The sequence below is a fragment of the Hypomesus nipponensis genome, chromosome 9, assembly GCF_054491055.1.
Source record: "Hypomesus nipponensis isolate SF chromosome 9, ASM5449105v1, whole genome shotgun sequence".
Lineage (NCBI taxonomy): Eukaryota > Metazoa > Chordata > Actinopteri > Osmeriformes > Osmeridae > Hypomesus > Hypomesus nipponensis.
In genome coordinates, this window is record NC_140369.1 from 4,672,616 (window position 1) to 4,685,000 (window position 12,385).

Here is a 12,385-nt window from a genome sequence, read left to right on the forward strand (position 1 = left end):
AGCCAGAAATACTAAATCACAAACTGAATCGCTACGTGGAACCATTCCATGTGACCATCCTGTAAATGTCTTGCTGTCTTTCTAACCCCACTCCTACCTGATTCTAATATGAAGCTGGTTCTTTTCCTGTTTGTTATGTCTAGGAGATAAATATCTATTAATTTTTTCTTGTATCATTGATAAACTGTCATTATACTGTTTTCTTATGCCTGCATAGCCATAAGTTAGTTCTTTGTAATGTGTGACTAGGAAAGGCCTGTGTCACTAGTGTAAGTCAGAGGTCACAATATTACCAAAGTGTATCGTGCCATGCAACTTTGAATGAGGAAAATAGAGGAAGCCAAAAGGCCATTTCTAGGAGCCCTATCAATAACCTAAACAAAAGCTATCTAGCATGCAGTGTCCTATTTCTGTGCTAAGGCTATGCTAATCATCTTGTATCCTCCCATATTGTGATACTATTTAACTCCTTTGATTTCCTATATTCATTGTCCAGTCTTATGTGATTCTCAACTTGAGTGTAACAGACACCTGCTGCACCTCACATATGTGTAATAAATACGTTGATTTTGTCTTTAACTTGTCTTAACTATTCCCTTCATTGACTTATACTGTCAGAGCAATTGGGTATTATCTAAGACGTCTTCATTAGGGTTAACATGGTCACCGCTGATTAATACATGGATTTCAAAGGGGCTCAGTGGAATATGTTTCATGGGTTTCAGTACCTTCTGACGGTCCTGCAGGTTGGTTGACTGGGCATGAGGGGACAGAAGCACTGGACCCTGCTCCTAGTCAGGGCTGTCTGAGATCACATCCCACCTATCACATCCCACCTATCACATCCCACCTATCACATCCCACCTATCACATCCCACCTATCACATCCCACCCATCACATCCCACCCATCACATCCCACCCATCACATCACACCCATATCATCACACCCATCACATCCCACCCATCACATCCCACCCATCACATCCCACCTATCACATCCCACCTATCACATCCATCACATCCCACCCATCACATCCCACCCATCACATCCCACCTATCACATCACACCTATCACATCACACCTATACGTGTAGGTTCACTCCGACCCTAACTGTAACCAAGGGTTATGTGTTCATGAGATTAATATAGCAAGGTATATATCAAACATTGTTTATTATATTCAGAACATTTCAAACAGTATAAAAGTTAAAGTAATCATTATCTTTAATTGTTGTTAACTGATCAGTGATTTAAGGACAGACCTTTTCACTCCCTGTCCACCCACCCATCCATTCACCCATCCCTCCATGAATTCATTCATCCATTCATCCAGATATTTTGGGCCTCCTTGGAAGCTGGGGCCTTCTGAGTCACAAGCCTACATAACTGGTGCCAAGTAGGTTATGACCATCAAAAAGCACGTTGGCTTCATGGTTGGTTACTTGATAATTAGATATTGTTTGTTAGTAACTGTATAGCCTGATTTTTCTGGGCTATGGATACACTGCTGTATTCTCTGTCATGGAGCTCTATATTCAATATGCTGCTGCGTGGTGTTATTTTGGAGAAACATGATTGAATCGTGGTAAAGCAATTGGTTAAATGGTGGTGTCATCTCTAAATAGACCACTAGGTGGCAACTAAACACATTAACAAATCACGGTGTGACAGCCCAAGTCAGGCCAGTGCAGGCATTGTTGCAGGTCACGCATTCCACCTCGGTACCTCAGTGCTGCTATTGTCAGCATGGTTAATTATGAACCACCTCCAGCTATATGGGTTTTGCTATTCTGGATACCATGACGCATGTGCCCTTGGGATTCATGTTACAGCAACGAGCCATTAGTATGAGTATCGCTTGTTCAAATCCCGAAATTTTCGGTGTAGGCTACCGTCGCTGTGGCTTTGATCATGGAAGATTCAAAGGGCACACCATTTTTTGCAGTCTCCATGTAAATTGTTATCGGCTTAGCTGTGTTGCGTATGACCAACCAGTAGAGGTCATGATACTCTTCAAAAACACTTCTTTGGTGAAGTGCTTTAGCCGGCAATAGTGAGCCTATGGACAGCGAGTGTAGCCTACACTGTTGTGGCTATTCACACATGCTCCGGTGCGTGATGACCGGACTTCTTCATAGGCAATATGAACTCGCTTGCTGCTTTATATTATTAAAGACAGCAATTTTCCAAATTTACAAATGCAACTCATAGGCTACGCCTGTCTATCATAACATTTTAAACTACATTTAAAATGAACTTAATTTAACTTTATAAACACATAATAAAGCTGCTATCAGCAAAGCCATGCGTTTTTAAGCTTTTGTTGGTAGAACTGGGAAATCAAACTATAGCCTAGCCAATCCTTAATTGAAAACCAAAGCCTTTATGTTGTTTGGAAGGTATAGTTTGATAGATTATCTTCCCGTTTTGCAATTTCCACCGAGTCATTAATTTGTCTGTGTGATTGGATAAATCTAGTCCCTTTGATCGCTGCGTGCGTGCATCCTTCAACCCCCATCTCCCCCTCTCGCTCTACTATTCCCCCCCCCCCCCTTCTCTCTCTCTTTCTCCCTCCCTCCCTCTCTTCCTCGCTCTCTCGTTGGTTTATTGTTACACACTGACATCAGGATTATTTCTAACAGTGGCACTCTGTCTCTCCGACAATGTGGACATCAACTGGGAATTTATAATTTTCAGCGACTAGGCTACTTACTGGTTCGATCCACTCCATAATACGGTAAGAATTTACTCTTAGACTTTGCATACAAATCTTATAATGAAATTATTTGTTCCAAACAGTATAGGCTACAATTCTATAATCCATGGGCACCTATAGGCTAGGCGATACTGTTCCCGCATACTCCGCGTTTTAACCGTCATGCTGCAAGATGCAGCTCCGTCCAATATTTGATCAAAGGCGAAACTGTTATCGACACGTGACGCAGTTCTCGCTGTCCAGAATTGTGCTTATACGCGAACTTCTACAACTAACGGAGAACGAACCGTTTATACCGGCTGCGGGGTATGTCCAAAGCTGATGTGTTACTACTCAGAGATTACGTCTCATTCACCCTACATTAAATACACAGCCTCTGAAGCTAGTATAGTTTTTTTTATTTGATGTATTATTTAGGTTAACACCTGCGAATAACACCCTCCGGTTGGTACTCAGAAAAACAACTCCAAATCAAAACCGGAGTAGACCTGGAGTATATTCTACTCATACAGCTCGCTTTGCTTCTCCGAGTCTTAAGAGGGATTCAGTTGCGTTCACGGTTTACAGTTCGGGTTTGTTTATTGGGTTTGAATAGCAGCAGGCCCGGTAAAGGCTACCGTGTGTCCGAACAGCACTGTCGTGACACGGCCGAGACTCAGTCCCGCTTCCCGTTTTACTGTGCTCGTGAAAGCACTTAGTCTTAATCAACGGCCTCCACCGTCTCCAAGTTTAGACATAAATGTCGAAAAACACAATGATCTTTTGACTTGAGCGAATGAAAGAGTAGATTAATACGAACCGGTTCAAAAGAGTTCTATCTTAACTTACAACATTATCAAATGTTGTTTTTGTTAGTGTCAGGGGATGAGTCTCGTGTCAAGTTGGCATTTCCCCCCTCAATTACCATCATGGAAATGATGCCTTGTTTTTTAGGATTAAATAAAAGTGATCCATAATTTGATGAGAAAGATCGGTCTTGAAATGATTACGGAGCATTTTATTGCAGCCATGTTGTCGTGCTGTTATGCTTATTGACGCCGAAATTAGAACAACCTCAGAGTGCTTTTCCAACATTTGACACGTTGAATAAATTGTCGTTTACAGAGAGTTTGACTTTGAAAACATGTAGGGTTTGCTTTCCAGGCATGCAATCTTAGCCCTACTGTGGTGCCCTCTAAACACAGAATCTCTCGCTCTCTCTCTCTCTCTCTCCCTCTCTCTCTCTCTCTCTCTCTCTCTCTCTCTCTCTCTCTCTCTCTCTCTCTCTCTCCCTCTCCCTCTCCATCTCTCTCTCTCTCTCTCTCTCTCTCTCTCTCTCTCTCTCTCTCTCTCTCTCTCACACACACACACACACACACATATATATATATATATATATCAGTTTGTTGTTGTTCCTTCTCTTTTTTTCTTGGCCTGACCTAAATTACCCAATCACAGATTATGTCTGTATAAACCGAAATTACATTACATGATGTTACATTACATTAGGATAGAGTCTGGGGCCTCAGTGTGACCAGCCCTCGGGGGCCCCTGTAGACCCAGGGTATTCTGCAATTCACTCTGCACATGCACAGGAGAACTCTCCCTCCCTGATTAGTGATTACTGATGGAGAGAGAATCACATGCACAAGCAGATGAGTAGACTGAAGAAAGAAAACGTTGTTTGACTCACTGCCGCTCTGCTCTTTCCCTCTCGCTTTCTCTTTCTTTTTCTTTCTTTCTTTCTTTCCCTCTCTCTCTCTCTCTCTCTCTCTCTCTCTCTCTCTCTCTCTCTCTCTCTCTCTCTCTCTCTCTCTCTCTCTCTCTCTCTTCTCTTTCTCTCTCTCCCTCCTTCTCTTTCTCTCTCTCCCTCTCTCTCTTACCCGTCTTCTTTCTTTCTTTCTTTCTTTCTCTCTCTCTCTCTCTCTCTCTCTCTCTCTCTCTCTCTCTCTCTCTCTCTCTCTCTCTCTCTCTCTCTCTCTCTCTCGCTCTCTCGCTCTTGCTCTCTTTCTCTCTCCCTCCTTTTTTTCTCTCTCCCTCTCTCTCTCTCTCTCTCTCTCTCTCTCTCTCGCTCTCTCTCTCTCTCTCTCTCTCTCTCTTTCTCTCTCTCTCTCTTTCTCTCTCCCTCCCTCCCTCCTTTTTTTCTCTCTCCTCTCTCTCTCTCTCCTCCACTGTATGAGATCACACAGAGGGAGAATTTTGGAGAGTTCTGAACAACACATCACAACCTTCTGGAACTTTCTGGTGTACACCCTCAGCCCATACAATGGACACAACCGAAGCTTTTAATTTCCGAATTAGGCCCTTAATATAGTCCCTTATTATATATTGTGTGTGTATGAGTAGGCTTATATAATTTAGTTCAAAGGAGCTTTAATCCCATAAACAGCTATTCACTCTGCCAAAGCATTAGTAAAACAAATACATAATCTAAAACATAAAATGTTGTGTACTGACTGATCATGTGTCAGGTACTACCACCTGACCTCCAAACATACCTGGTAAATAATCCCATTATTACAGGACAACACTGTAACAGTACAGTAAATAGCTGGAATGGCCCGTACGTTCTGCAATCACATTGGATTCAACATTCCATTCATTAGACAAGGAGTCTTTTTCAGGCAATACAAACCCTCTTTGTAACTGATGATGATGCTGGTTCTATATCCCTGTATGACAATGAAGCTTCCAAGCATGAAAGCTCTTTGACTGACAAGCATGCCCGTTCACGATATTAAGTGTATTGATGTTTGTAGACATATACAGACTTATCAGCCAGCAACATCAAATAAAACAACCAGTCCAAACATTATCAGAGAGAGAGAGAGAGAGAGAGAGAGAAAGAGAGATAAAGAGAGAAAGAGAGAGAGAGGGGGAGATTAAAAATGAAGTATAATCTTGGGAGAGATTAGTTGGAGGAGGAGGGGGGGGGGGTGGATATCAGTGAACATACCTACATTTCAAAGTAATACCCTATTTTTAGCTGAGCCAAACAGCTCTAGAAAGCAGGCCTCCAGGTTGTCGTCAGCTTTGAGGAATGCACCAGTGGTTCAGTGGTTTTGATAAGGATACACTGGGGTTGATAGGCATGGTATACACGCATGGGCTTACTGCTAATGCCGGGTCCTGTTTTTGGTCACACCACTTAGCAGTTCAAAGCCGGTATCAGACCTGCAGTACAGTGTAAGAAGTGCTGTGTGTGTGTGTGTGTGTGTGTGTGTGTGAGAGACTTTTTTTACCTACGGCTGTGTGTGTGTGTGGCTGATCAGAGGTGCTGTTAGAGATATTGATCAGGGGGTGGACCTATAGATCATTGACCATGTGAATGATGTTCATGAGGAACAAGGATGTACAGTCAATTTCCCCAGCTGTCTATTTTAAGTATCTTTAGAATAGTTGGAAGCCAACCGGCCTTGTGCTTTGCTGCAAATGGTTGTAGATTTTTTAAGAGGTTACTGGAGGTCAATCACATCTACCTATAGAAGAACATAAGTCACACCACATTTACCCTTCATAACAGTAGCCGTCTTAATAGCAGTGTTATTCTCTATCACATGGAATACATCCCTGTTATTGCGTCATTGTCCATAACAATACAAATTCCTACAGTTACCGTTGGATGCCTGTTAACGTCAGTTAGACGACTGTTAACGTCAGTTACACGGCGTACAGAAACTATAAACACGCGTAGGTTGTCAGCATTCCCTTGATGCTGACATAGAAATCATCCATGAAATATTCATCCCATGGAAAGCCTGGGGATCTCAAGGGGAATAACTTGGCTATTAAGGAAAAGTTTTTACCATATTATGTGGGTCCCTCCTAACTTCAAAGTGCTTAATTTGTGGATTTCACAGCTGCTTGGACATTAGCTGTTTTTAGACCTAGCAATTTAAAGGGCAACGCCGTTCCTCGTTCCAGTCTTCCCCTGTCAGTGAATAGTGTTCTTCATAGTGAGCTGCTCCTCTGAGGCAATACAGGGACAATGTGAAAGATGCCTCTAAGTCACTGGTTTTCAAGGGAGAACTGAAATGCTAGATGCAACAGAAAACCATAAAACACAAAAGAATTACTGCTGAACTAAAACAACTTCTTTCCCCCATCATAGTTACACTTTAACAACTAAACCTTTTGAACATTTTTCAAGTTTAAGTCGTTTCCATTAACGACTGTCCTCATCTTAGGGTGTAGCTACTGTTAAACTTCAAGAAGCATTTTACCTTCTCCATTCAGGTTGGTTTTCATCAGTTACACAGGCAGCTCCACGCCCACCTCCTGTCTTCCTCTTCCTGTCTGTCAGACCCCGCCCCCCCTGGTCTCTGATGCTAACTTCTCTCTGGCTCTTTGATATGCACCCCCTACCCCCCCCCCCCCGGGGTCCCTAGGTGCTGTCGTTTACAAGTCTGAACATTTTCACTTCACAATGCAGGGTATTATTATACACTTGAGCTGTCACCACCACCAAGATCACAATGCAGAACACAACATCCGACCTGACTGAATTCACTGTGAATCACATATCGTAATGAAACATCCAACAGGCTGACAGCATACTGCTAAAGAGCTGGCTTAAATAATGGAGATATTGTCCTCGAAGCCAGAGCGAAGACCAAAAAAAACAAAATGTTTTCTTCCCACCCACAAACAGGCCTTAGTAAGCTCTCTCTCTCTCTCTCTCTCTCTCTCTCTCTCTCTCTCTCTCTCTCTCTCTCTCTCTCTCTCTCTCTTTCTCTTTCCTCTCCTCATTTCTCTCATCTCCATCAGTGGAATCAGGTCATTTTTAATTGAATTTAAGACACCTATTAATTAGTGAGAGGATTTTGCTCTCCATTTCTCTCTATCTGTCTCTCTTTCTTTCTCTCCTGATAATCATTCTGTTCATTCCTCTGCTGCAGCAAAGCTCTCTAGCTCCAGGACTTGGATCAACAGGCCGCATCAGAGCCCTGTGTCATGTTCTCATCTGTAACCAGAATTCACTTATTATTTAATCAATTATTATGATTTAGATTTTATTCTCATAGTCAAGTAGTAGTAGTAAAAAAAGAAAGAAAAACAACTACTGAATGTCACTTGTGCTATCTAAATGCCCAATACCAAATATTTTTCATTACCTTTGTTCATGGAGACACTGTGAATTACATTACATAACATTGTATTCATTTCCAAGATGCTTTTATCCTAAGTGACATACAAGTGCATATGGAAAATACAGCAGAGGGGCATTGTTTCACAGCCTTTCAGAGTCAAGGACCTGTGTTTGCTGGTTAATATTAAAGTGCAACAATAACATCTCAATTACTTAAATACAGTGCTACAGTATCACCCTGATTACAGTAGCTACTAGTACCAATCGCTATGATGGTGAACAAAGAATAATAGTGCAATAATAAGATCTCAATTCCTCAACTACAGTCTTACAAGTAATATTATTAGATTCACTGAGAAGTATACCAGGCACCACATCGGACATCCTGCGCCTAAGAGAAAGAGACAGAACAGAGAATGGATAGAAAAAGGCAGGGATGAAGGGCAGGAAAGAGAGAGAGAGAGGGTGGGTGGGAGCGAGGGAGGGAGAGAGGGGGGAGCAGAAGAAGACATAACGGGTGAGGTGGAGGACGGAAGCAAAGACCAGGGAAGAGAGAGAGATGGAGGGAGATAGATGGAGAGGGAGAGAGAGAGATAGAAAGAGAGAGAGGTGGAGAGAGAGGAGAGAGAGAGAGAGAGAGAGAGAGAGAGAGACAGAGAGACAGAGAGAAAGATAGGTAGGGAAGAGAACACTGACATAAAGAGTTCTCATTTCAGAGCGCTGAGAGCTAAGAGCCCCTCTGAGGGATCAGTCTGAGCAGCTAAAGGATGGGGGAGATCTGGACCGCCATCAGACTGGGGCTTTACAGGTTAATCACTCTCTTCTGGGAACAATGGAGGAGGACCTGCTTGGAAGAGACAGAGAAGGAGAGACGGACAGGAAGAGAGATATCAGAGGAGTAGGAGACATAATCGAGCAGATAGAAAGATAAAAAGTTTCAAGTATGTGTTCAGGAAATAAGGTTTTTAAAAATAGGCAGGATTAGAGTAGAAATGGATCTAAATTATAATATATCCAGATCTAGTTAGCGCCGAGGTTAAAATGTTACGATGGCTTAAGGAGGTGTAATTGAGATGCTTTAAATGGCTAGCTGTGGTAGGACTGGCCTTCAGGAACAGCCGTGTTCAGTGCTTAGGAGAGGCTGTGTCCATGGATTCTGGTCTTGTGTTTCGTCGACTGTGTTAAAAAGATGATGCGTTTAGAAAACACCGTTCAGAGGTCGGTTGTGTTCGTGTTCGGGGACGACAGTGTTCAAGGCAGGCTAAGTTAGTTCCTTCCCCTTTAGAGAACACTGAGGAGTAAGCCTCGTGTTGTGCCGAGGCCCCACACTCACAGACCAGCCCTCCTTCAGCCATCCGCATAATCCACTCGAACACAAGCAGTGTTCTCTCATATCTAATGTAGAGACGCAGCACGGACACTGGGCCATAACTGGGTCAGATGCCCCCCTGTTAGCGGTAGAGGGGCCGCCCGCACGCCAAGGAGCCCTCTTAGAGAGGGGGAAGGGGGGGGGGAAGAGAGAGAAAGAGGCGGGGCCACGGGAGATGGTAGACTACAGAGGTATAGCTGCTGTAGCATGTTGATGCTGAACTAAAGAGAGAGCCGTGCCTGTATCCATTTGCAAGGCTGCACAATTATGTCAGCTGTCGCCTGACACTCCGGGTGGGTGAGTGTGTTTCCCCAGTCTATAGTGTCCCAACGGTTAGCAAAGTCGGCCCTTAGGATCCATACTGTGAGTTTACTTAGCCTTTAGCATCTACAACACCAGCCTGGCTAGCCTTCAGCATCTACACCGCTAGCCTTTAGCATCCGCACCACTAGCCTGGCTAGCCTTCAGCATCTACACCACTAGCCTGGTTTGCCTTCAGCATCTACACCGCTAGCCTTTAGCATCCGCACCACTAGCCTGGCTAGCCTTCAGCATCTACAGCGCTAGCCTGGCTAGCTTTTAACATCTACACACATTTCTTAGCTTGGCCTACTTATCCTTAGCATACACGTGTGTGTGTGTGTGTGTGTGTACACGTTTTCCTCATATCTCTTACATGCTTCCTGTGAATGCCAACTGCATATAAAAGATGGGAGGGGGGTATGTATGTGTGCACCTGACCTGTTTGTGTGTGAAATGTAGGTGTGTGTGTGTGTGTGACCTATGGATGACACCAACCCATTGCAGTCCTCGTTTGTCATGCTGGTTTCAATCATAGGATCTGTGTGGACACAGACGGATGCTGGTTGACAGGCCGGGGGGGTGGACCCTGGCAGGAATGAGGTCACTCTGCCACGTCAACACAGCCAATCGATTCAGTGTTTTTAATTAAAAAGGCTCAGTGTGGTGGAATATTCAATGGGACTGGTACATGGTTCTGAGATAGAGAGAGAGAGAGGTAGAGAGAGAGAGAGGTAAAGAGAGAGAGAGGTAGAGAGAGAGAGGTAGAGAGAGAGAGAGAGAGAGAGAGAGAGAGGTAGAGAGAGGTAGAGAGAGATAGAGAAATAGTTGACATATGGGGTTGCACTGCCTCTGAGGCAGAGTGAAAGAAAGAGAAAAAAGACAGGATGAAAGAGAGTATTAATGAATGGGGCCATACAATGTGACCTTGAAATATGATTCAGCACTATGTTTACCTGAATCCCATGACTGGGTGGTGATTTACTGAAACACAACTTTTTTAATGGAGATCAGGCCTTCAGTCAAGGTCTCTATGTCCAAATGATAACGTTTTCTCTCAGTTCTTCTCTGTCAGGCAACAACCAAGAAGTAGAAGAGCGAGGGCTCAGCAATAAAAGATGACAGGAAGACCTTATTCTTCTGGCCTGGTGACGTCTGTCTGGCAGGGGGTCAGAGGTCGCGGTGGGAGTGGGCGAGGGGGAGGGGAGGAGAGGGGGGATCTGGGGACTAGAAGCTTTGTGTGGAGGTGCAGGGCAAGCCAGGGCTAGTTGCTAGCTATGTAGCACACACATGGTCATTCATTGATTCGTTAGTGGAATTTGTGCGTTGGAAGGGTCGACACTGTGCTCCTGTGTATCTGAACGCTGGGGCCTGCACTGTCACAAGGCCCTGCTTTGTCCTTGTGTGTCTCGGTGAGGGAGGAGGACCCTGACAGGATGACTCACTGGCTCTGACAGACCGGGGATCACTGTACACTGCACTGAGGCTAGGAGGAAAGACGGAGAGGGAGGGAAGGAGATGGAGAGGGGGAGACAGAGACAGAAATGAAGACACAACACTGCACACTGTACTGAAGCGAGGAGGATGGAGGGACAGGGTGTCTAGAATGTGTGGAAAAAATGGTGTTTCTGTGAAAGACAAAGAGAGGTGGAGAGTAGACAGAGAAAGATCTGTGGGCAAGATGGAGAGAGGCGGAGAGGATGGGGAGAGAGAGAACGAGGTGGACTGGATAAAGAGATAAAGGTGGAGAGGATCAAGAGAGAGAATAGAGGGAGAGAGAGAGGTGGAGGGGATAGAGGGAGAGAGAGGGGGGAGAGGAGAGAGAGAGGTGGAGAGGATAGAGGGAGAGAGAGGGGGGAGAGGAGAGAGAGAGGTGGAGAGGATAGAGGGAGAGAGAGAGGTGGAGAGGATAGAGGGAGAGAGAGGGGGGGAGGGGATAGAGAGAGAGGTGGAGAGGATAGAGGGAGAGAGAGAGGTGGAGAGGATAGAGGGAGAGAGAGAGGTGGAGAGGATAGAGGGAGAGAGAGGGGGAGAGAGGAGAGAGAGAGGTGGAGAGGATAGAGGGAGAGAGAGAGGTGGAGAGGATAGAGGGAGAGAGAGGTGGAGAGGATAGAGGGAGAGAGAGGTGGAGAGGATAGAGGGAGAGAGAGAGAGAGAGAGAGAAGGTTCTGACGAGCTGTCACAGCCTGGACAGCAGTTAGTGGGTTTCTTCTTCTTCTGTCAGTATTTAATCTGCTAATGCACTCCTCCACTGCCTCAGCCAATAAGATGAGGTGCAGAGTAGCCCTCTCACTAATGACCGCTGGCCCACTGCCCCCCCTGGTAAAAACCCAGAGAGGGAGGGAGGAAGGCAGAAGGATAGAGGGAGAGGAGAAGGGAGGGTGGGAGGTAGTGGAAAGAAGGATGGATCGATGTGCCAGGCTCTTGTAAATGATGGTGGCAGAGACAGACAGACTGACTGACACATACACTTCCTGTGTATTGATACTCCGTCACGGTGGTAGACTGGATTCTGCAAACCTAAAAGCAAATGACGCAGTTTGAGTAGGAATGCACTTGTGCATGTGTGTGTGTGTGTGAGAGAGACAACGCCAGCCCAGCAGCAGTAGATGTTAGCTATCAGCCATGGAGGAGATCACGTCAGAGAGAATTAGGAATGAGAGAGAGAGCCCTGCAGCTGACAGCCTCTCTCATCTGAAGATGAAATAATCTCTGTCTCTCTCTTTCTGTCTCTCTCTCTTTGTTGCTTTCTTTCAGTCTCTCTCTCTGTCTCTCTCTCTCCCTCTGTCTGTCTCTCTTTCTGTCTCTCTTTGTCGCTTTCTGTCTGTCTGTCTGTCTCTCTTTCTGTCTCTTTCTGTCTCTCTCTCTCTCTCTGACTGTCTTGTTTTGTATATCTCTCTTGTTCTCGCTGTCTCTATCTTTCTCTGTCTC

General features: G+C 44.9%; 1 protein-coding gene across 3 annotated transcripts in view; it reads left to right on the forward strand.

Annotated features, from left to right (window-relative positions):
* The first annotated feature begins 2,627 nt into the window (after positions 1-2,627).
* The window catches only part of pcbp4 (poly(rC) binding protein 4), a 44,171-nt gene continuing 34,413 nt past the window's right edge, over positions 2,628-12,385 (forward strand). For all 3 annotated transcript variants that reach the window (XM_084704722.1, XM_084704723.1, XM_084704724.1), the window contains exon 1: positions 2,628-2,738. The gene's annotated coding sequence lies outside the window, so the exon portion shown is untranslated. The remainder of the gene's footprint in view (positions 2,739-12,385) is intronic.